Here is a 25,463-nt window from a genome sequence, read left to right on the forward strand (position 1 = left end):
CCTGTGCACTTATCTTTAGGGTCAGCACAAAAGCTGGTGGGATCCTGTACTACTCCGCAACCAGAGTTTTGTGGAAATAGAAGCTGAGGGGAGAGAGAAGACAGTGGCAGATCCCGAACCCAGAAGGAACTGGGCTGGAGATCTTCATCCTCTTCCCAGGATATAAGAGACAGCTTGGAGGCTTTGCTTTCAAAAGGCTGTGGGGTTGGCTTCCTGACCTAAAGCATCCTTTTGTTCTTCTTTGTTTTTAGGTAAAGGTGAGAAACACAAATGGTAAGTAGCAAGTTATTTTAGGTGCGTTGGTGTAAACAAACTAACTAGTTATTTTCACTTCTGTCCAATTCTTCCTTTCGCTTCTGGTATGAAGGGAGTAAATGAAAATGCCCAGACAGTCTATCAAAGAGGAGTAAGCAAAGAGATTCAAGGCTTACCACATTTTGACACAAACTGTACTCTACGTTGATAAAACAGGCTGATCTGCATTGTGCTGAATCCAATCTCCCTAATCAATTATTGATGGCCGGTGGGGAGTGATAAATGGCCTGCCAGCCAGAAAATCACACAGTTTCAGCTCAGCATGGAAACGGATGATGGGATTTTCAATATACACAATGAGACTTTTCCGCTGATATTCAATACTGCTGAATTTCATTCTAACACTACAGGAGCTTTCAATTTAGAGTCTAGGTGTGTTCATGAGACTAAAATATGAAAAGTTGCCAAACTGAAAGGAAAATCGTTTATTCTTAATAGTGTCCTTCTTCTCTAATTTCATGAAAGCACTGAACGATGGTACAACTAAAGCATATCTAGAACACAGAATAAGGTAGACAGAGAGAGAGCTTAATTTTCTCTTCTGCTAATTCCTTGCTGTGACTCCTTGGGCTGCTTTCATTTCTCTGTGCCTCAGTTGCTTCATCTGAAAAACGAGGGTATAATTTACTAAAGAAAAATGCAAAGCTTTGCACAATCTTGCACAAAGATGGACCGAACAGGTATTTAAAAGTCCCATTTTCTTTTCACTGGTGGCACTTTCCCTGTTATCAAGGGAGCAGTGATTCAAAAATTTGCCTGAACATGAGAATTACCTGGCACGTTAATAAAACAATAAATAAGAAAACATAAACATTTTTCTAAGTCCTAACCCAAATCTACTGAAGAAGAATTTCTAGGGAGAGGATTGGCAACTTGTATTGCAGCCACACCTCCAGGTCATTCTGCTCCTCAATCGAGTTTAGGGAATTTCTGATTTATAGCAATTCGCCTCCCTGGTCTCGGCTCCCTTTCTGCTGAAATAATTTTACTTTAGGAAATGAAGTGGGAACTTTCTGGTGTCTCTTACAGATTTATCTTTTGTGTTCTTCTTGCTCTAATTCCTGGATCTGTGTGTACCCAGGTGCGCCAGGCACCTGGCCTCCCTCCATCTAGAGAGCAGATGCTGCCAGATTATCTTCAGCATTCAGCATCCTCCAGCTTTCCGGCCGGTACCTGGAGGGTTAGATGAGGGACATGCAGGAAAAATGGAGATCCTGAGGTTTAGGGTATGGGAGACATGCTAAATTCATTTAACTTCTTGCACTTTTTTTCTCAAAGACCCGGAGTTAAGAGGAGTTTATAAAAAAGCATAAATTCCGTATGAAAAGTATAACAATAAAAAACAATGATTACAAATTTAGCAATATTTCTATCTTTTCATAAATATTATCAATTAAAAGTATTCTTATCATAGAGGGCATTAAACAACTTTGAATACTTACGAGAAATAACTTTTTACATGAATTCTTGCTTGTCCTGTGAGGTATTTCTAGAAGTTAACCCCCAAAGGGAGGGTAGTTTGCAGATTTAAGGTAGAGAAAAAGTATAGGAGAAAATAATGTACTTATTCTAACTCTATTTCTCTTCTTGTGGGAGGATTTTACTCATTTCACAGCTCAAATGTCCTTTAAATTAAAACGTATTCGTGTACTTATACAATGTCCAGAATATAATTTTTCTGTATAATTTGGCTGAATTCTACTTTTGTGCCTTCACCTTCCTGTGCTTCGTTATACTTTCTTATAGTTCTTCACACTTTCAGAAACAGGTGTAGGGGTTTAGTGAGATGGATGCTGAAGAGGGCTGAAGCCTCTTTCTCCCCTCCATTTAACGGGAGTGGTGGTGTTCACAGAGATGAAATTCCGTCTTCAAGAAATTGGCATTCAGGATGCACCATTCACATTCCTCCAAACTTCTCCCTTTCTGTGTGTTATGGCAGGGCATTTCAGATGCAACATTGCAGGGACTATGGAGAAGAATGTCTAGGAAGACAGACTGCATTGGAAATGGATTTGAATATATAGTACTTCATGGTTTTAAGAACCAAGGAGTTAATAACAATGACCTTGCACTCATAGACAGCAACTGAAGCTTCAGAAGAAGCCAATGAAGTAAAATAATACACAAACCCTCATATATTAAAAGTTATTTTGATGTTCTCATCTAAAATAACAACATGTAGAGAAATGTGGGTCTTATAACTAACTAGAAAGAGAGAAAAGGCATTTCAAAACTATAAAAATAGAAATGTTAAATTTATTTCTTTGATCAAAGATATTGATACATTATTGGTTCATGTTTTTTAATATTGGATTAAACCATGTAAATTCAAAAGTTGTGTTTGACTGTGGGTTTTATCCAAAATTATCACATGGTTAGCAAAAAAATCATACAAAAATTTCTAAATATTGTGAGGATAGTTAGAAATGCACCAAGGCATTTCACCTAGTTTGCTAATTCTCTACTTAACATTTTAAAAACAGGAATGTATCAGATATATTAAGCACAGTCACTTAGTTGTTATGCTATATGACATAAATCAAAAGACCTTGCCTGTCAGAGTTGGGTGTGTATGCACTCCTGCAGTCCATAGCAAGAGGGACGAAAGATCCAACAATCCCGAACATTCCTTCTACTGAGCCTAAATGGTGCTGAATTCTCAAACATGGTCTTAGGTTAAGTCATTAACATCTGTTAAAATGGATTTGTTTCAGAGGCAAGAGAATACATTGTCAGGGTCGGTCACTCATTTATTTCAAATAAAATTATCCAATTTTACCTTTCGCAGACATCAAATAGGGATCAAGTATATTTTGTAGGCCAATTTTTGAGGCTGAGATGTCCTTCTGCTCCTGTTAGGAAAGGAGACCCTGAAAACACACTGGGAAGAAAGGGAAGATTAAAGAAAATATCACATGAGTTGGAATCTTCAAAGAATGTCATTAATCCAGTTCACATACATCCATGTGAAAAAATGTCACTAGATTTTAGCACACATATGGAGCAGGAATGATTGGGTGGTAAATGGATGACAAATTCAGGGATATTAAGGGATTCATTTACACAAATAATGAAAATTGCAGAAAGGATAATTTTGACGTAAAATCACCAATGCATGAGACAAAGTGGTAAGAGGGGCCGATCCATTTATAGTGAGAAAGATGTCAGATTTTGGTCCTCGTCACTAGTTTCTGTAAAAATCAGCTAAGGAATTCTTAATGAACTCAAATGTTTACATTTCATATTTGAAATGTAGGATGATACTGTTTTTTTTTTAAAGCACTGGTGTGATCTTTTTATATTTTTTATTCAACCAGTCATTTTCTTCCTAATACGCCTAGCCTGATTCCTGACACTCACACAGCTCTGTTTCATTTGGGACCTGCTTTGAGTGTATCTGGCTGGTGGGCTGTATTAGGTGGAGGGCCAGAAGGACTCTTAGGTGTGTTCTTTTCTTTTGCTGCTCACTGGGGCCCATGCCCAGCTGTTGGAGTACCATAGGTGGAGGCAGTTTCACAAGCACTGGATGGCACCATGGTTTCTAACTCTGTGGGCCAGCTGAGGGTAAGAGCCAGGGTGTAAGTACCCTGACGAAATACCAGGAGTTTGTCTTAGGCTACCATGTCATTTCAAGCTCCTAAAACTTACAGGAAAGAGGAATCAATTCAACTTTTAGCTTCTCCTCAGCTCCCTTCAGGTCAAGCTCGCCCATCTCAAGATCTCCAGGGTCAAGCATTTCTCAGGATGAGCAATCTGTCCCTTGTCATGGGACATGCTGATGCTGTCCCCAGGTTCTCTAATACCTGTAACCTCAGTCTCACTGTCTAAAGTCAGCTTATAAAACTTTGATTTGGAAACCAATCTTGTGGAAATGTTTCTGTAATGCATATTCTGATTCATATGTTGGAGTGGGACATAAGATCCTGCATTTGTCACAAGCAGCCAGGTGAATACTTTCCTGTTGACCTGCTTGCTACTAAGTAGCAAGGGACTAGGGCATCTACCCTCTAAGCCCCAGGTGCTAAATAGCTAATTAACTCAGATGGGTTCTAATTGACGTGGAGAGAAGCCAGGGCGTGTTCAGACTAACATCTCCCCAAAGTCCCCTAAATTCCTAACTGGATTTGGAACCAGAATTCAAATCTGAATTTAATCTCTATCACGTCAGGTAAACCAGTTACTCCTACTGTTTAAGGTGGGGAGAATAATATGTATCTCACTAGTTTGCGGTAGGAATTATATAAGAATTTTATGAAAGTGTTCGGAAAACAGAAGCAGAAAACAAATATAATGGTATTTTTGTAATCATTGCTAAACTACGAAGTTTCATGATTTCTATCATTGTCTGATTAAGAATTAATCACTCTTGTTCTCATAAGTCTGTGAATATGAACCTTCAAACTCTCTTTGATATAATGACAGTTGCTCCCTGTTTCTGTACTTGGTTAAAAAAAAGAAAACCTGATCAACATCTTACTTAGATTAAGCTGCAACATAATTCAAGGATTGTTTAGGACTTACATTAATCACCTCTTTTTAGAGTAACCAATCCACCGCTTCTCAACTTTCACCAGTTTTCCATCCTGTTAAATCAGGGTAATAGCTTTTTGGTCCAAATATATCTGTTTCCTTCCTAAAGTGGAGAGACCAATGACCAATGCACTCTGATAATTAGAATCTGACTAACACAGAGAGAAACAGAATAATCCTGAGCTTTTGTATCTCTCTCAGTTTCTGAGAAGACTAGGGAATATTTCAATTAAAATTAAATCATAAGAAACACCTAACTGAATGCTTAATTATGCTTTGTTGCTAATCTGTCCCTAAAATCTGGAGAACAGCTTACGGACACAGATACAGAGAACATATTGTTGGTTGCCAGAAGTGGGAGGTGGGGAGTGAGTGAAATGGGTGAAGAGGGTCAAAAGATAAAAGCTTCCAGTTATAAAATAAATGTCGTGGGGTTTAATGTACAGCATGGTGACTATAGGTAATTACACTGTATTGTATATTTGAAAGTTGCTAAGAGAGTAGATCTTAAAAGTTCTCGTCACAAGACAAAAACAGTTTGTAACCATATGTAGTGATGAATGTTAACTAGACTTATTGTGGTGATCATTTCACAATATATACAAATATTGGATCGTTATGCTCTACACCTGAAACTAATATAATGCTATACGTCAATTAAATCTCCACAAAAAATGTTTATGTAATCTAAAAACATAATGTGATTGGTACAAAGAAATAAGTGAAATTAAGAATGACTTAAAGACTTTACTAAGCTGAGTTAAAGACAAAAACAGCATGGAATCATCTCAATAAAGTTAAGAAAAAAGAAACCAATAAGAGCCATCATTCATTAAAGCAGGTTTGACTATTTAAAAGGAAATTAAGATGTTTGAGCATCTGTTATGTAAAGCACTTTACGTAAGTGATATGAATTAATGCTTGCAGCAGCCTTATGCAGTAAAAATTATTATCCACACATGACATATGATAAAGTAGGTTTGGAGTTACTAGACCTTGGCCAAATTTACGAGATAATAGGTAGTAGAGCTGGGAATCAAATTTGCCTGACTCAAAAGTTAGTCATTTTTTCACTTTACCACACCGAAAACACTGTAGCCAGCTGTGTGTCATTTTGGGTCCGCAGTACCTAATTTGAAGTGTGCTATTGTAAAACGAAAGTATTTAATACAAGATAATGTATTGTTAAAACCATCCCACAATGAAGGGCGTGCAAGTATTTTCTTAAAATATGAAGATCCCAAGGGGGCAAGAATATATTTCCATGCATTTATTAAATCAAGGAGGATTATGCTATATAAGTTTTGCATTTGAGAAAATACAATGTGATTGATCACTGGGGGAAAACCAATTCCCCTAATAGATAAGACTCAATGAAAATGAGAAAGTCATTATCTACCTCACATGAGCAAACCGAAACATGTGCACCAAACAGAACTTATACCTACCCTCCACTCCATAACCCCAGAGATTTGGGGATATCCCATACCAGAGCATCCATAGGGCACAACTTAGCCTTCAGGGCATCCTCGATCTCCTCTTCCTGGGCCCTCCTCTTTCTGTGGTACCCAATGCTGTCTTCACTGCAGCATGGAACTGGACTGTCTGTGCTCACCAGCTTGGTACCAACCTATAGCTTAGTCTAATCCCTCTAGCCTTTCTCTTATTCCTCATGCCACCCCTTTTAGGACATATGTAAAACTTTGTTAAGTGACCGAAGCTAATATGAAAAGCATTCCGTGTTAGAAAGTAATAAGATTTTAGAACAGGAAAGGATGCTAAGGTTGGTTTAGGACAATTTTCTTCATTTTATATATGGGGAAATTGAAGCACAGGACAACAGAGATAATTACTGGGAGAGTTTCTATCACAGCCTAGATGCCATATACCAAGATGAGCATTTTCATCAGTCTGGTACAGAGACCGGCTACCAGATCATGGTGAATTCATGTTTGGCCCTTTCAAGTGACATAATACATTCTTGCATTTTATCTTAACTTTCAGTTCGTTCCTTAACCACAGAGTGGATTGGTGACTGGAATATAAATAATCATTTCATAATTAATTTGGGGTGGTGTGTATATTAGGAATCTTTAGGTGCAAAAATATAGCAGATTAGATACCCAATAAGATTACTTTAAAAAAAGGTGGGGTTTTTTTGGCTCATATAATCAAAAAGTACAGAGATGGAGCTCCAAGGATGACTAAATCCAGGGAATCAATTACTAGCTAATTTTTTCTCTTCATCTCCTATTTTTCTCTTCTTGTCTCCCTGTTTCCCTCTTTCTCACCTCTGCTGCATTCTAATGATGAACTAGCAGCTATATTCTCTTTCATGCTTTCTTAATTGCTTTTAAAATAATGTACATTGCTATTAAAGCTGACAGGCTTTTTCCATAAACCACGGAATGTGGCCAGTTGGAATTCCATGATCCAAGAGAGAAGAGAGGTATTTCCATGACATTTCCTCAAAAATGTTCCAGAGGAGGCTTCTAATTAGCTTGACTTGGCTCAAGAGCCCATCTGGGGACTAATTATCATGGATATTATGATCAACTCAGTTTATCTTGGGTTACAGCTCACACCTATGAGCAGAATGGAGTCACACGTCTCTTTCCAAATAAGTGAGGATGCAGGTGAGAAAAGATACCAAGATACTAATTTGTTAACTCTCAAATTAGAGCTCGTAGGCTGAGACGTCGAAGTATAGAGCTAGTCCTGTTTAAAGCTGAGACATTAGTGATAAAGCTTTTATTATTTTTGCACTCAATCCCAATTACCAGCCTTTATTGAAATGATCTTCTAGAATTCATATAGAACTCAAAATCATGAGAGAACGTAATAGGCCACGGGTTTAGGAATCAAACTCAGCTTCAAACTGTAGTTCAACCACCTGCTTACCCTTTCGGAGCTCTTTTGAGTAAGCTCTGTAATGTCTCTGAACTTTTACTTCCTCCTCTACAAAATGGGAATAATCACCTTGCCAGTCTGTGAAGAAGGGTAATTCCTAACTGCACGGGGACTCTCATATTTTCCTTGTGTCATCTCCATCTTATACCCCTTCCAAAAGGAGAGAAGATTTTACAGAACATTATAGGAAGGTACTTTAGTGGAATCTCTAAAATAATGACTTCACACAGCTGAAGCAAAGAGGATCACAGACAGCAAACTGAGAATGAGGTAAACTGATAAAGGTAAAGACAAACTAAAATGCTTGTAAACAGTACAACTGTCAAATAGAGGGAGCAACGCTGTAAAACAAGAGGAGACGACCCATCATTCTCTGAGAGATTAATTGGATCACAGCAAAGGCACTGCACTTTGATAGAAGACGGATAGATCAACGTTGATTGGAGAAAGAGACCTGTGAAAACTGCAAGTGAGAGTGAGCACCAACTGTCTTTCTGGAGGAGCAGGTTTATATTCCATCTTGTCTTTACCTTCTATTTTTTCAGAAATTAAAGGACAAATAGAGCCTGCATGAGAATGAGGCAGATCACTGAGGGCTCATAGTCAGTGGATCTCAGTGATGCATCCTAAGTCCTCGTCAGCAAATCCATAGAGGAGTCCATTTTAGGGGCTGATGAATCATTGGACAGAGTGTGCATTCAGATGAAAATGGATTACACGGGCAACTGTGAATGTGGAAAGAAGCCGCTGGAAGGTAGCAACTTTGGGGAAGAATTGCAAATGGCAGGGAGTGTAGCCCTGCTCACATTCCCTTCAGATCTAGGAAGCGAGGCAAGTGAATTGACTTTCTACATATATTTTTGAAGTAGTTATTTACTTTTTTTTAAAAGCCAGACCTCAAAACCATGAATTTTGTATCAAAACCAGTCCTCCATTCATTGTGCACTCTCCCAGGAGAATGTAGATCTTTCATTAGTTCCCTCTCTCAAAGTGGTAAACATGATCCAATAATCCCATTCTCAATATTCTTGTGGTCAACATGGTGCTTCTTTTGGCTCAGACCTGTGCTGGTCATTTATTTGCCTCCCTGCTTTATTTTATTTTATTTATTTATTTGAGGAAGACTAACCCTGAGCTAACATCCACCACCAATCCTCTTCCTTTCGCTGAGGAAGATTGGCCCTGAGCTAACATCTGTGCCCGTCTTCCTCTATTTGTCCCTTTTCAATGTAAGTCGTTACATTAGTAACTACACTAAGAATACCTAAGTTTTACCAATCACCCAAAAATAGCACTGAGAATTTTGTGGGGGGGGAAAAAGTCTCAATGTAATAATGACATAAGGATCTATCTTGTCAACACTAAGATTCTAGAAAATACAAAAAAGTGAACATGATAAACCTATAATGAACTGGCAGTTATATTCTCCATAATGTTGACTTAATTTGTTTTGTTAAATGACATGTATTTCCATTAAAGCTTAAATATTTGATAGGAAATCTCATGGAGACAAATGGTTGCCATAGGCCCCAACTTGGAACTTATACTTCTTAATTTGTCTAACTATGTAGGTTGATAGTTCTGGCTCTTATATCATACTGATGTCTGTCTCGGGTGGGGTGTTGATAAGAGGGTTTGTAATAGTAAAACAAAACAAAACATGAAAAATATCACAAACACAGTAACATCATTTTGGTCAATGGCTAGGAGAGACTCCCTTTTCCTTACCAGACTCTACTTTAACGAATACATCTTTTTTTATAAAGCAATAAAGACTAAAAATGTAAAGTAGACATCAGTTGAAAGAGGATTTAAAATGTATCTCTTTACTTCCTAGTCATTAAATCATAGCCAGGTATTATCTACATTCAATACCTCTGTAAAGCCTCTTCTTTTTTAAAATGTTTCAAATATCTGAGCAGACTTAGCACTCATCTCTTCTTTGGGAGAAAAGAGAAAGTGGCATATCACCAAATCTAAGTGGGTAACCGGATACTATATATCCTTTCAGAGACCCAAGATGGTTTAACTTTTTCTTTCTTACTTAGAATGCTTCTGAATCTCTAAGGGGAATATCACAACATAGTAAGCATACAGAATTGTTCATAAACTTCTGTAAAATTTTTTTAAAATTACAATTTTTCTCCATCTTCCTGTTCTAGGTTATCTGGAGGATGGAAGAACCTCACATTTGCTGTACCATGCTTTCTTATTGACTCTTTTTAGCTACTTGCTTCATGAAGAAGGACACGTTGTCAACCAGGCAAATGATGAAGGCTTGGCTTGCTGAAGCAGGAGTCCTCCATGGTCCCCAGGAAATACGTGTTATTTCAACTTAATCCCTTCTGATTTTATGGCTTTGTGCTTTTTAAAGACTCCAGACAGTTTTATCAATACTGATTAGGATCCTTAACAACCAATGCCCACCCTATATTTTGAGACGTTTTTCTTGATTAGCAGACACTTGGTCTTGTCCAAAATGTCCATAAAACACTTGATCCATAAGACATTTGGTCCATGCCAAAAAGTCTTTGATATTTGATCCTGTCTAAAACGTCCTTCAGATATGTGGTCCACACCAAATCGCCCCTGATATCTGGTCATCTTTGGTCCTGTCCAAGGCATCCATGAAGACATTTGGTCCACACCAAAGGTCCTTGATATCTGATCCTGTCCAAAACCATTTGGTATGGACATTTGGACAGGACCAAATATCAAGGATCTTTTGATGTGGACCAAATGTCTCAAGAACAGAACGTCTTATGGACGTTCTGGTCAGGACCAAATATCCTGAAAATTTTCTTTTATCACTCTGTTAAGGAACACTTTGTTCTCCAGGACTGGTTAATGAACTCTTCTCCAATTATCAATATGCTGGCTGCAATTATCATTTTACCTTATTTGTATATTTAAACTATACTGTAATTTTGAGATACAGTTTATATTCCAGATACACGTTGACAGAGATTATAAATATTTAGTGAAAATAAAGAATGGAAAGTTTTGTCAATTTTTTGAGAGCAAATGGAAATTGATTTTTTAAGGGATTATGTTATGGTGTATTTTGTATCTACAAAAGGAGAGTGCATGGATGGAAAATGTGGCTAATATGAACACAGTTATTTAAAAAGACATTCATATTCATCAGGCTAGCAGAAAGAATGAGCAAAGTTAAGAAATATTTCTAACTCAATATAGGAAATTCTGTGATGGCAATATGCCTCAAAATTCTAAGGTGGTAAAATCAGGTGTTTTCTAGAAATAGTATAGAGTCTTCCCCTTAGCCCCAATTATTTTATGAACCCTTTAGCTCCTTATGCAGTAGAAAAAACAATTCAGAAGAGAAAGATATGTAGGCTCGAGGGAGAATATTTTCCTATATGTGCCACATTATGAAAATGTAAATTAGATGGCAGATTATCGCTCAGAGATTTCAAGTTCTTATAAAGAAAATAGACGTGTATAATGCTGATATTTGAGAATGCATGGGAAGCTATTAAAATTTTAATATTTCAGCCTATGAACTGCATACAAGATTCAATATATTTAGAGAACATCATCACAATTAACTATCAAGAAGATAAAAATTGCTGTACTTTTTATCAAGATGCAACGTGGCAACTATAGTCAACTGGAAACATTTTTAATAGCTTTTTTAGTTTTATTTTGGAGATCTTAAGAGTTATACTGCCTGAAGGAGTTTCCAAGGAAAAGGAGATGACAGTGAGAGAACACTTCCATTTACTACAATGTTATGAGATTAGTTATAACCCCTAAGAGACTTGGCATCCTTGCTCTCTTGCCCATGACTGATTGACGCCACAATAATGGCAGATTATAGCAATCCAACTAGTGTGAGGATGATAAATTATAGTAGAGAAATGTTCATGATCACCTACATGGGCCATTCCAATATTTGGTGTTAGGTCTCAAAAAGGTTAATAAGTACATATAATACATATCCCCTTACACTTACCCTGATGGAGGGTAAGAAAAATCTATGAGGATGAGGATGAATGAAGAGGTTGTTTTCAGTTATTAACAAACAGATCTGGAGCATATAGAAGAAAACTGAGGACTGGTTGAACAATCAACTTTTTGTAGAAATATTTCTCTCTTGATACATTACACCAATCTGGAAAGTGCACCTGTGATTTTAACAAAGCTTAAAATTTTCCTTTGACTTAGGACATCCTTGCCTTCTTTATCCAATGACCTGCCTTTTCCACTTTATTTTTGCTTCACGTATATCTTATTAGATCTCTACTTGATCTCACAGATTACCTAGGTTCTTAGAGAAGAAAGAGAAGTAAATCAATAAGCAGTAGAGATTTTTATCAGCTGTCATTTTTATTAACAAATCTCTGAGCCACTAAAGAATCTGGGATAAAGAGGGTCATGGTTTCTTCCCTCAACTCTGTCCTCCCAGTGATCCTCCTTTTAGTAAATGGTACCACTATTCATCCACTTTTCCAAAAACCTTGGAATTATCCTTGGCCTCACTTTTTCTTACATTCAATCTATAAGCAAACCTGTCAACTCTTATCAACAAAATCTATTTGGAATCCCTCCAATTCTCATCTCTTGCCTGCTCGCCCCCTGCCCTACCCTTGGTCCAAGCCACCATTATCTCCTACCTTGATTACGGCCTCCTAATAGGTCTCTCTGCTTCTGCTCCTATCTTCCTTCCTTTTACTCTTTTCACCTTAACTAACCATCCAATGGTTTCTCATTACACTTAAAATGAAACTCAAGCCCTCACCATGACCTACAATTCTGTTCTGAACTTGCCTTTTACTTTCTATCCTATCTCATTTCCTAACCCCCATCTTCACTCAGCATACTCCAGCCACAGCCTTGCTTGCTCTCTTTCAAACATTTCAAGAACCTTCCTCTTTTACAGTCTTTCCACTTTCTCTTCTATCTGACTCAAATGTACTTTCATAGAAATTTACATGGTTCTTCCACAACCCTGATTTCCTTAAGACCTCTGTTCAAAAGTCGCTTTTTCAAAAAAGGCCTTCCCTCCTCATCTTGTCTAAAATAGCATTCCTGGGGCCAGTCCAGTGGTGCAGCGGTTAAGTTCACATCTTCCACTTCAGCAGCCTGGGGTTCATGGGTTCGGATCCCGGGTGCGGACATGGCACCACTTGGTAAGCCATGCTGTGGTAGGTGTCCCACATATAAAGTGGAGGAAGATGGGCACGGATGTTAGCTCAGGGCCAGTCTTCCTCAGCAAAATGAGGAGGATTGGCCGCAGATGTTAGCTCAGGGCTGATCTTCCTCAAAGGACAAAAAATAATAATACAATGGCATTCCTGCTCTTCTTTATACCCTGCCCTGAATTTTTTTCAGAGCATTTATTACTTCTTGACATATATATTATATATTTATTTGCTTATCATCCCTTTCTCCACAAGAATGTATGTTTTGTGCCTTTAGGGACTTCTATGTTACATACAGAGCTATATCTCTAGCACCAAGGACAGCGATCCACATAGTCTATATTAGATAAATAGTTATTAAATAAATAATTGAATGCTTACTTCTGTGACATGTTAGAATTATTCGTTAGTTCCTTGCTAGTTTTTAGCCTAGGATCTAACAATTATAGGATTGGCTTTTCATTTTATCCAAGTTTCTGATAAGAATAATCAGAAATCAGTTGACACTTTGCCCTTTTACTTTTATAAATAATAAAATATATATGAAGAGAAAAAATGCTATTCTAAAGAATTTAAAAAATGACTCTAGTCACTTATCTTACTGAAAATATAAGGCCAAAATGCTCTCATTTCTTCCTTTCCTTCTTTTAATGAGGATATGGAGCTGAGGAAATGACAGATAGGTCCCTGATGGAATTACTTAGTACTTCCTGAATGAGGATGTAATTTTTATATCAGGCATCAGTAGTCTATGTGGCTCTGGGGATTGAACTGAATGTTCAGCTTCTATTTCTGGACCTCTGATGGGTTTGTTGGGTGACCTTTGGAGAGTTAATGAGTTACCAGTGTTGACAAGGGTATGGTAAAGATTGATGATATGGATTCTGTGAATTGCTCAGAACTCTTTGGAGAAAATCATATGCCATTTCCTTTCTCATATTTAATGGCTTTAGATTGTGAAATAACTTAGAAGAGGCATCCACTTCTGTCAATGACAAAGTAGCTTCTATCAGACCAATATCCTTGTTGTCAGCAACTATAAAAGCCGTGTAAAATTAATTTTATAAAATAACTATTTGAAGGTATAAGAGTAGGAATCAACATATCCAGAATTTGAAGGACTAATATCCAAGAGAGAAAAGAAATGTATTGAGATGAGTCCAACATCCTCTACCACTTTTACATTTGAGATATTTGCTGATTTTTAACCTGTGAACGATGATAGGGCTAGAAGCCAAATGGCAAATCAAAAGCTAAAAATATAAGTAGAGCTTTTGGTAGTTTCATGTCACTTAAGTAAAAAATAATTAGAGTTCAGGGCTAACCAAGAATGAGGGGACCTGATTAGTATTCCAGACTTTTAATTGTGACTGCTGAAAATTCATACCATAGGAAAGAGGATGAACTAAAAGAGAAAAGCACTCAAAAACTGCTTAAACTTTCCCTAAAATTATCTAAATTCCCTACAAATTTTGGGTTGTCTGTTTCTACTGTAACTCTCTGCCAAACAAATTGTAATCCTCTATGAAGGAAGATAATATCATATAGAGCCAGTGCATGTTTATAGACACAATTTCTTGAATTCCATGAAAATTACCAAATCTGACAGGAGACAAGACCAATTGACTGAAATAGGATCCATAGATAAACCAGAAATCATAATTATAAGAAGGAAAAACACTATCAAATTTTGAGAGATTTTAATATACTCTAGATACAAATCTTTTACTGGAGACATAATTTGCAAATATTTGCTACTAATCGGTGGCTTGTCTTTTTATTTCCTTTACTGTAACTTTGAAAGAACAAAATATTTTAAGTTTGATGAAGCCCAATTTATTCTTTTATGGGTTGTGTTTTTGGAGTTTTGTTTAAGAAAGCTTTGTCTAATCCTAGATCGCAAAGATTTTCTCCTATGTTTATTTCCAGAAGTTTTATAATTTTAGGATTGATATTTAAGTGTATAATCTATTTTGAGTTAATTTTTATACATCTTATGAGGTATGAGTCCAACCTCATTTTTTTTGCTTATGTTCCAGCACCCCTTGTTGAAAAGATTATCATTTCTCCATTCAATTGCTTTTGCACCTTTGTGGAAAATCAGTTATCCACATATGTAGGGGTCTATTCTGGACTTTCTATTTTGTTCCGTTGACATTTTGTCAATCTTAATATCAAAAATACATGTCATTTATTATTATATCTTTATAGTAAGCCTTGAAATTGGGTAGTGTTACTCTTCCCACTTTGCCCTTATTTTTCAAAGTTATTTTGGTTATTCTAGGCCCTTTGAAATTTTGCATGAAGCTTAGAATCAGCTAACTAATTTCTGTCAAAAAAAAGAGAGAAAAGACTTGATGGCATTTTGATTGAGATTGCATAAATCTGTTTGTCTATTTGGAGGAGAATTGATATCTTGATAATATTGAGTCTTCCAAGTCATGAATACAGTATATCTCCTCATTTATTTAGTTTTTTTAACTTTTTTTTTTTTTTTGCTTTCTATCATTACAATTTTATAATCTTCAGTGTTCAGGTCTTGCATAACTTTTGTCAGTTTTCATCCTTAAGTATTTCATATCTTATGGTCCTCTAGTACATGACTTTTAAAAAATTTCAATATGGATTACTCATGCATAATATATATAAATAAAATTGAATGTTGTATATTGACCTTATGTCATACAATCTTTCTAAACTCACTCATTAGCTCCAATAGTTTTCAAATAAAAGATAGGGAAAATATTGGAGCAAGTATTTCACCAAAGAAGATATATGGATAGCAAATTAGCAAATGAAAAGATGCTAAACATTATTAGCATTTAGGTAATTACAAGTTAAAACCACCCAGCTTTTGGATTAGCTAAAATTAAAAAGACTAACCATACCAAGATTTGGAAAGGATGTGGGCCCACTAGAACTCTCATATGCTGCTGATGAGAATCTACAATGGTACAATCACTTTGGAAAAAATTTGGCAGTTTCTTAAAATGTTACATATACATCTACCATATGATCAAGCCATTCCAAACCCAGACATTTACTCAAGAGGAAAGAAAGCCAATGTCTACAAAAAACAAAATTGTGTGCAAAATGTATATACCAGATTTATTTTTAATAGCTCCAAACTGGAAAAAACCCAAAATATTACCAAATGGTGAATGGATAAACAAATTGTGGTATGGCCATATGATGGAATACTACTCAATAACCAAAAATATCGAACTTTTGAAACACGGAGCAACAAGGATGAATCTCAAAATAATTATGCTGAGTTAAAAAAGACAGGCAAGGGGCCAGCCCCGTGGTGCAGTGTTAAGTTCGCATGTTCCGCTTCTCGGCAGCCCGAGGTTTGGACATGGCACCGTTTGGCAAAAGCGATGCTGTGGTAGGCGTCCCACATATAAAGGAGAGGAAGATGGGCATGGATGCTAGCTCAGGGCCAGTCTTCCTCAGCAAAAAGAGGAGGATTGGCAGTAGTTATCTCAGGGCTAATCTTCCTCAAAAAAAAGAAAAAAGACAGGCAAGGAGTTGGCCTGGTGGCATAGTAGTTAAGTTCATGTGTTCTGCTTTGGTGGCCCAGGCTTCGCAGGTTTGGATCCCAGGCATGGACCTATGCACTGCCCATTGGGCCATGCTGTCTCAGTGTCCCATGTGTAAGGTTGAGGAAGATTGGCACAAATGTTAGCTCAAGGCCAATCTTCCTCACTGAAAGAAAAGGTGAAAAAACAATACATAATTCATGATTCCATTTTTATAAAAGTTTAGAATAGGGAAACCAATCTATAGTGACAGAAAACAGATTAGTGGTGTTTCTAAAACATCAGTGTCTCGGAAACTTTTAGGAATGAATAATATGTTGATTATCTTGATTATGATATTAGTATCATAGGTATGTTTATGTCAAATTGTATATACTTTTGTATACTTTGATCAAATTGTATACCTTTAAAATTTACATTTTATTGTATGTCACTTATACCTCAATAAAGCTGTTGAAAAAAATGAAACAAAGCAGTACATATAAAAGAAAAGAACAGGGGCCATCCTGGTAGTGCAGCATTTAAGTTCACATGGTCCACTTCGTTGGCCCGGGGTTTGCCAGTTCAGATCGTGGGTGTGGATGTGGTACCACTTGGCAAGCCATGCTGTGGTGGATGTCCCATATATAAAGTAGAGGAAGATGGGCCCGGATGTTAGCTCAGGGCCAGTCTTCCTCAGCAAAAAAGAGGATTAGCAGCAGATGTTAGCTCAGGGCTCATCTTCCTCAAAAAAAGAACAAAAAAAAAGAACAGATACAATTTTAATTAAAACATATAAGCAAATAAATGACAAATAGTAGAATTAAATTAGAGAAGTGTAACCTACAAAATAATTAAACAGGATTCTAGAATTTTAAAAAATGACTAACAGAAATTAAGAATTCAATATCAAGGTTTACAGTAGATAAGAAACAATCAAAGAGAGGATTCATGAAGTAGAAGAAAGTTTAGGAGATCTATCATGGCTGGAGTTCAAGGAAAATAAAAAATTAAAAAGAAGAAGAAGAAAGGAGGAGGAAGAGGGTGAAGAAGAAAAATGAGAGACATATGGGAAATGGTAGGAAATTCTCCATGTGAATATTTGGAATCTTTGAAACAAAAACTAGAGAGAAGAGGGCAAAAGTATTGTTTAAAGGGATGGTGCTGAGAATTTTTCAAAATAAACAATAGACTTAAAGACATAGATCCAAAGTGTTCTATAACACCAAACTAAAATGCCACATCCAATCATAGTCTAGTTAAATCAGTAAATCCAAGGGAAGTACATAAGGAACCCACAAAGTTTGGAAGGACAAGGATAAACAATGATATATCAGGCTATTTAGCAAGTAATTAAAATAATTACACATAGAGTTTAGTTCAATTAATAAAAATAGATATTTCATGCTGATAAAAAGCCAATTCACCAGGAAGACATAACTATTCTAAATTTATACGTATCTGGTAGATGGCTTCAAAATATGTAACACAACATGGATTGCTATAAGAAAAGAAAAGGCAATATAAAATCAAGATGTAAGGATGGGTTAATTGAAATTAAATAAATGCACTGTACTGCATTAGCTACAATAAAAGATTAAAAACCATCATCATCTCCAGATGCGAAAAAAAAGATAAAATGTGATATATACCATGTTGAGAAGCTATTAATAGAAAATAATTTTCTTATTCTGATAAAGATTATAGACTAAAAAACTTACAGCCAACATTATCCTTAATAGTTAATGTTGAAAGTCTTCCCTCTGCCATCAAGAACTATATAGAGGCCCACTATCATCACTCTTATTTAGCATTCTGCCTTAGCCAGTGCAGTAGGCAAGAAAAAAAGAAACAAAATGTATAAATTTTAGAAAGGAAGAAAGTAAACTATCATTATTTATATTCAATATGACTGTGAACCTATAAAACCCAAAAGAATCTGTCAAAAACTACCAGAATTAATAACAGTTTGGCAAGGTAGTTGTATACAAGGTCAATGTAATTTTTTAAAATATATATATTTATCAACATGAAACATACATAAAATATAATTTAATTAAAATGTAGTATTTAGCATTACATCAAAAATATGAGATAGCCAAGAATAAATATCTGCACCAAAAAATAAAAACCAAAAATAATTTAAAAATTAAAGAAGACAAGTTAATTAATATATTTACTGATCAGAAAACACAATATTATAAAGCTGTCAATTCTCACCAAGCTTATTCTTAGATTCAATGTAATCCTAGTCAACATCTCAGTAAGGCCATTTTTTTTTTGAGGGGGAGGATGGGTAATAGCAAGTATCGATGAGGATGTGGGGTAACTGGGACATTTTTACATTACCGTTAGGTATTGAAGTTCGTTCAAAAATTTTGGAAAATTTTGTGCTAGTATCTACGTAAGCAGAGTATAAACAAAATCTATTACCCAATATTTCCTCCCATGTAACAGAAATGTTCAAATGTTTGCACTGAAAGTCATAAGCAGAAATATTCATAGAAGCACAACTGATAATAGCCAACACTGGAAATAACCCAAATGTCCATCTATAGTAAAATATATAATAAATTATAGTGTATTCAATATAATACTAAATAGCAATCAGAAAGTTAAACTATTGGTAATATAAAAGCATGGATTAATCTTCTAATCATACTGTTGAATTAATGAAGTCTCATGCAAAGTTACATACAGTATGATTTTATTTACTCAAAATTATCAAACAGACAACTAACCCATGGCAATAAAAGTCAAAAGAGTGGTATCTTTGGCGCAGGGTTGTGGTAGTGGGCTAATGACTAGCAGAGGGAATGAGCGAGGATTTGCTAATGCTGATAATCCATTTTTGGTCTGGGTGATGGAGGTTACGTCAAATGTGTTTACTTATAAACATTCATTGACCTGGATCCCGATGATTTGCACACTTTTTAAATGTATGTTGTACCTTAAATATTTACTTTAAAAAATACACATAAGAAAACTCAATTATGTAATTCCTATTAATATAAAGTTATAGTGTCTGGGATGTTTTGTATGATACGATCAGTTGTCAGTCACCCGTTTGAGCATTGTGTGGTTTTTCAATCATCTTGGAAAGAATAATTCCAGATAGATTTCTCCACACTATTAATTCAATTTGTCTTTGCCTCTGCATTATTTTGATGCTTGCATTTGAATTTCACAATTAACAAACATAGAAAATAATTTGGAAGGCATAGCATTTTCAGAAAATACTCTGATAATACGTACCGAAACAAGCATAAATTAATTTCACATGATTAGCCTCTTGGAATTTTCTGTCATTCATGCTTAGGTATAGGGACAAAACCAACAGTTGACAATCTCATAGTATATCATTTCTTTGGGAAATAATGTTTCTGAAGGTTTAACTGATGTATATACATTTGCCTACAGCTAGAAATAGACATGAGGTGAATAGGCTAGGTAAAATGGCGGAAAATCACTAAATATAAAATAAATGGAACCAATGCAAGCATGATGATGAATGACATCCGACAACAGAAATTGATGGGAGCCGTGGTAAAATGGAGAACATGTGTTCTCTCAAAGGAATGGCCACTGAGCTCCATGTAGGCAGATAGGCACAATGTGTCCAACTGTCTAGACTTCTGAAGAGAAATCTGGAACCCAGAATTTGATATATAGGTGTTTTGATGTTTAAATATCCAGAGTCAATTCAAAAGTTTGTAGAATAATGTGCAGTAAAACCAAACCAAACAAATGTGTGTGAGACCCAGCCTGTTTTCAACCTTTGCTCTAATACAGAAACTTTTCCAAATCCTCGTCCTAGAAGTAACTGTATTTCTGAACCATAGGTGGATATTTTTTTGAGTTAAGGATACTGAATTGCACATTGATAAGGTTTTCCACTTTGCTCTGGTTGCTAGAATCTGGATCTGAATTTAGTCTAGTTTTACCTGAAACATTGGAACTTAGCATATATCTTCAATTTGTTAAACTTACCTCTGTTTTGATGTAATAATCCGTGCTTACTTTGCCTTAACTCTAATTTCTTCATACAGTTGGCTTTATGTTGTGTTTATTATATGCCACTGCATATTTTAAAGCTGCTGTAAATATTTTTAGAATAATAGTTCTATATACATCAATTAAATGAATCAAGACTTGATGACATAGGCAAAGTCTTTATGAGGCGCCCTAGTTTAATAACATTTGAGAGTAACATATCTAAGAAAGATTGATACCACAAGAAAAATTTGAAATATGACTAGAAAAAGGAAAGTCATGCAAACCCTTTGTATACACTTCTGGAAAGTGAGTCCTTGTCCCAAGGGGTCAGTAAAACCCTAATATGAGGATGCCCATCTCAGGTACCACATTTGTATGGAGATGCCCACAACAGCTTCTAGAGAATAATATTAAAATATTCGAAACATAGATCTCTGTCCCATTGAATTAGCACATTCATAAGCAAATATCTCCATAAATATACATCACAGTCCCACACAGGGTTCCCAGAGGAGAATATTTCACTAGACAGGGAATCTATTCTATTGTAAGTATATGTAGATCTTTTGTTAGCATCTGCACTGTGAAACCAAGATGCCCCATCTCTGGGTCTTTAAGAAGCTCATGCCTCTGGTCTTTCAAATTTCAAACCTGGACTCTTATAAATTTGCCAAGGTGATATCTCTGTAAAAGCCAGCTAGCTCGTTCTCCTTATGAGATTATAAATCTTTTATTTCAAATGCTTATCATAAGCATACCTACACACACACAAGTTTATTCAAGAAATAAGAAAACTACCATGCAATGAACATACGCTGTATGACAATTTACACATAAAATTTTAATTAATCTTTGCAATGACAACAAAATATATATGCGCATATGAGTGTATATTTTCTATTTTGCTGATGAGAGAACTGAAAAGGGGAGAAAATAAGTTGACTGCCTAAGATTACACAATTTGCATGTAGTAGAGCCTGAATTTCAATGCACATCTGCCTCACTTTAAAACCTTTCCATTGTTCCTCAAGACTCTTCACATTGTGACTTCACTAGTGGACCGAAGTGAGTAACATAAGAACCATTTAGGACCCAGGAGACCTCAATTATGCTGAGTATCCTTTAACTAACTTGTTATAGACACTGTGCAAAACAACTTCTATAGTTAGTGACTTTAAATCCAGGCCAGTGATTCTTGCTGTAGAAGGCTTCCAATTCCTTCTGTAAAACTGTGTTAGAACAGTGCTTATACAGTATTCAGTTTTTTGGTCAGGATCATACAGATAATTTCAAAGGCAGCTAAGGGTGCTAAATGTTTATTTTCCATATTTTACTCTCTGGAGGTTATCTGAATGTAAGTATTCTAGGAAATGCTGACATCAAGTGAATTTGACATTTTCAAGGACTATAGGACAGCTCTATGTAACCTGCTTATTGGGTTTTCAAAGCCTTTGGATATTTTATTTCAGACCCTCATGACTCCTATTTATAGAAATATCCTTTTTAAAGAGACTCCATTCATTGTAACGTGATTTCTGGCAGGGATAAATTGTCTTACAGCCTATTTCTCCCCTTGTCCCCATTAATAGGTGACAGAAAAGAAAATCTAAAGGAATAATAGGGAGGCAGTCTAGGCAAATGTCACTAAAATTGCTAGCATAATTGCTGTAATAAAAAGGAAACCATAGAAATGTAGCAGGCAAAATTAATTAACCTTCCATTTAACGTAGGGATACTAAACTATTCATTGCCAGTAACACAATCTGATTTGCACATTTCAGCTTGTAATATACGTGTGTCTGATTGAAAGCAGAGAGCAACAAGGGAATGTTGCTTCCTTTCATTATGTCATTTCTGAATAGAAATTAAACAGTTTTGACTTGGCAAATGAAGCAGCATTAGACGGTACATCATTGTGTAAGCTGTGAAAGAATCTGACTTCCTTCTTTGACTTGGTTTTCCTGTTGAGCAGGCTGATAGTTAAATTTGAGGCTTTTCTCTCTCTGTGCCTTTCTATCCATCACTCACTGTTTTCGTTCTCTTAGCAACTTTAGGGGGTAAAACTTTTGTTATTGCTTGCAGTTATTTTCCGATATTCAGTAGGTTTAGTTGGAGCCCATACTTTTAGATACAGAAGTCAGGTTAAAGAGATTTTTAAGAAGCTTCATTGACACTCATGCAGACAAGAAGTTATTGCAACTGTAACATACAACAACTCTTTGACCACTAGGAAGTGTTTAAAATATCTGTACACCCACAAAAGTTTGTATCTGTTTTCTAACTCCAAACACTCCAGAAAAACAAAAGAGTTGGATTGGATAAGTCTTTTAGAAATCCATAAACTTAAACCCAAGTCTTTTACCTCCCTTCATGGTTGCAATTAGAAGAAATTGAATAGCTTGGCCAAAATAAATTCCTGTGACGGTTTCCTTGCTTGAAAATCATTTAGGAAATAGCAAATGTATTATCAGAATAGTAATCTCAATACGTAATGTAATTTTTTTATTAAATGGCATAAAGGATTAATCTTCTCTCTGAATATGATTCACTCTGTTAAATATCCACTTTGTGATTCTTTTAGTAAATAAAAAACAAAATTTTCTTAATTGCAAATCTGCATCACTACGAAAAAGAAATAATGCATCATTGAACTGTTGGGAGTATTATATTTCTGTTTTCTCTCTTTTAATCCGATTGTTCACGGCTGTTGCGCATAAGCAATTACAGGAAGCATTAATGCTTTTACTTTACACAGTCTCACGCTGTTCAGGATCCTTTCCACACTAAGAGGAGCACCAAGGTGGTTAGATGGCTCTGAGAACCCCTCTCTTATCTCGAAATTGGGCTCTTTCTGAAAAGGAATAGTGACAGTTCCTGATTGGAAATGGACAAGAATCCTTTAGCCAAAGATGCCGGAGGGGCATACTTGATGCTGCGCCTGGACTAGAATACTTGCAAACCCATAATCATTGCATTCTTTACCTGCCTGTTATCAAATTGCATTCGATGCCAAACCATAAACAGAAATCAAGGTCCCTTCCCTCCCATTTTAAATAAAAAATAGCTGTCACATGGGGCTGGCCCAGTGGACTAGTGGTTAAGTTCACGTGCTCTGCTTTGGTGGCCTCGGGTTTGTGGGTTTGGATTCCTCTTACCTTCTTCAACACATCCAAACTCATAGGTTTCTTCTCGAATGGTGTGCTAGAACTTCTCTGCTGGAAACCTGGACTTCCACAAAGGCTCCCTTGTCTATAAGTGATTGTCTTAGATAGTATTCTACAGGGCTCCTAGACTGCAGCCAAAAGTATCTGGAGCTGCTTCCTGGATCACTGCAGGGCCCACAGTGAGGACCAAGGACTGTGTGCCTATTATCAAATGCACAGATGGGTGAGACTTCACCCAGGTTCCTTGACATATGGTGCTGAGTCCCACAGCTTCCACAAAGGCACTTCTATTTGTGTATAGATGCCAAATTGTTATTGTTGAGGGGAGATGTGAGAGAGATGTCTTATTCAGCCATATTGCTCAACAAAATTTAACTTGAAATTCACTGAAATCATAATAGAATTGCTAGGACTTAGGTCTACAGGCTCAAAACCTAAAATTAACTTATTTTATTTATTTTTGCATTTTTCTGCGGTTGCTGTTGCTCTTTCTTTAGGACTGAATAAAAGGTCAAATCTAGGAATGACTCATTTTCTCTCTCTCTCTTTGTCTCCTCTTTATAAGTAGCTGTATTCAGAAGTAAAATTCATATATGATGCAACACTATTATTACCATGATATACACAGCAATTTTATTCTGTTCCTAAAAGGTGACTATTTCATTCCGTTGTGGGTTGGTTTGCTAATCTAGTTTCCAGAAAGCAACCTTATTTGCAAGTAACTGTAGCTCTTATGTACTGTCAAAATGAATTCAGAAGATAGAAAAGTTACACAGAAGACCCTGGAATTAAACTAAGAAGGGATAAAGGGTATCAGAGCAAGAGAAGGGGAAATAATGGAGCTAACAGCAGAGACATTTAGAATGACTACTTTTCTATGGCTCTCCTAACAAAGCACCACACACCAGGGGGCTTAAACCAGAGAAATGTATTCTCTCACAGTTTTGAAGTCCAGAAGGTTGAAATTAAGGTGTCAGCAGCGCCATGCTCTCTCCAAAATCTCTAGAGGAAGATCCCTCCTTGCCTCTTCTAGCTCCTGGCACCCTTATCATTCCATGGCTTCTAGTAACATCACTCCAGTCTCTTCCTTAGCCTGCATGTGACCATCTTCACTCTGTGTCTCTGTTTTCTCCTCTTCTTATAAGGACACCAGTCATAATTGATTAGAAGCCCACTCTGCTTCCATATGACTTCATCTTAACCAATTATATGTGCAATCACATTATTTCCCAATAAGGTCATATTCTGATGTGCTGGGGGTTAGGAAATTAAGAAATGTTTTTGGAAAGATACAATTTAACAAATATCATGGATGATAGAAAAAAAGTTGAGGAAGAAAAGGAGAAAAATACGGAGTGAGAAAGAGAGAGGAGGAAAGGAAGGAAGGGAAGAGAAAGGCAGGCAAGCAGACAATAGAAAGGAAGTATGGAAGGAAAGAAGGAAGAAAGAAAGGAAAGAAGGAGGGAGGAAAGGAGTTATAAAAATAGGTCAGTGGCTTTGTCCTTCCCCAGGTAGCTTTGGGGTATTGCAGAAGAAAACATTCAGATAAGTAATGAAACTTTTGATTTTTATCTAGTTAAGTAACTCAAACTAGTGGTTCAAAATATATTACACATATTATAGATTTAAAACAATTAAATTTTTGTTTTCTGACTGACTACCGATTGACTTAATGATTATATGGTTGAAATACAAAACTCAGATAACACCAAGACTCTTCAACTTTGCTGTCTGCTATCTTGTTTTGAGGCTATGTTTATAACAGTAACCTTGAGTAAATGACGACAAGAGAAGCCCCTCAAAGGTCTGACCAGGCTCTAAGTGCTCCATTCTCTAAGAATAATGCCTACCAGTAAGCCTTC

At 36.2% G+C, this 25,463-nt stretch overlaps 1 long non-coding RNA gene across 1 annotated transcript in view; it reads right to left on the reverse strand.

Annotated features, from left to right (window-relative positions):
- Positions 1 to 578: 578 nt before the first annotated feature.
- The window catches only part of LOC139045104 (uncharacterized), an 83,096-nt gene continuing 58,211 nt past the window's right edge, over positions 579 to 25,463 (reverse strand). The window contains exons 2-4 of the long non-coding RNA XR_011502780.1: positions 3,095 to 3,196; positions 1,343 to 1,488; positions 579 to 919 (exon numbers count right to left, since the gene is read on the reverse strand). This is a non-coding gene — a long non-coding RNA (uncharacterized lncRNA). The remainder of the gene's footprint in view (positions 920 to 1,342; positions 1,489 to 3,094; positions 3,197 to 25,463) is intronic.

Source organism: Equus asinus, chromosome 4, assembly GCF_041296235.1.
Source record: "Equus asinus isolate D_3611 breed Donkey chromosome 4, EquAss-T2T_v2, whole genome shotgun sequence".
Lineage (NCBI taxonomy): Eukaryota > Metazoa > Chordata > Mammalia > Perissodactyla > Equidae > Equus > Equus asinus.